The sequence below is a fragment of the Myotis brandtii genome, unplaced genomic scaffold (genome assembly GCF_000412655.1).
Source record: "Myotis brandtii unplaced genomic scaffold, ASM41265v1 scaffold410, whole genome shotgun sequence".
Taxonomy (NCBI): domain Eukaryota; kingdom Metazoa; phylum Chordata; class Mammalia; order Chiroptera; family Vespertilionidae; genus Myotis; species Myotis brandtii.
In genome coordinates this window covers 2,037,871-2,038,257 of record NW_005365764.1, presented here as the reverse complement: position 1 = coordinate 2,038,257, position 387 = coordinate 2,037,871, and positions in this window count along the sequence as shown.

The window sequence follows — 387 nt, the reverse complement described above, 5'->3', positions numbered from 1 at the left end:
GGTGGGGGGGGGGAAAGAAGAGGGGACTAAAGTCACTACCCTGCTTCAGGGCCACTGCCTCCCAAAGCTAGCGGTTGTGGCCCTGTGGGCCGGGTCTCCAGGAGAGGGTGAAGTCTACCTTTCCTCCTGAGTTTAAATGTTGGCAAATAAAAAAATAAATTTTTTTTTTGTTTTAATCCATCTACAGTCCAAACGAAACATGTCTTGGAGGGCTGGCTTTGGGCCCAAGGTTGAGTCTAGCCCACCTGGATTTTAGTCCTTGGGTTTGGACCTTGGAAAAGTTACTTTCTCTCTCTGACCTCAGTTTCCTTATCTGTAAAATGGGGGCACTCAGAAGGCCCCGCCCCCCGGCTGAGGCCCGCCGCTCGCTCCCTCCCCCGGCAGGTA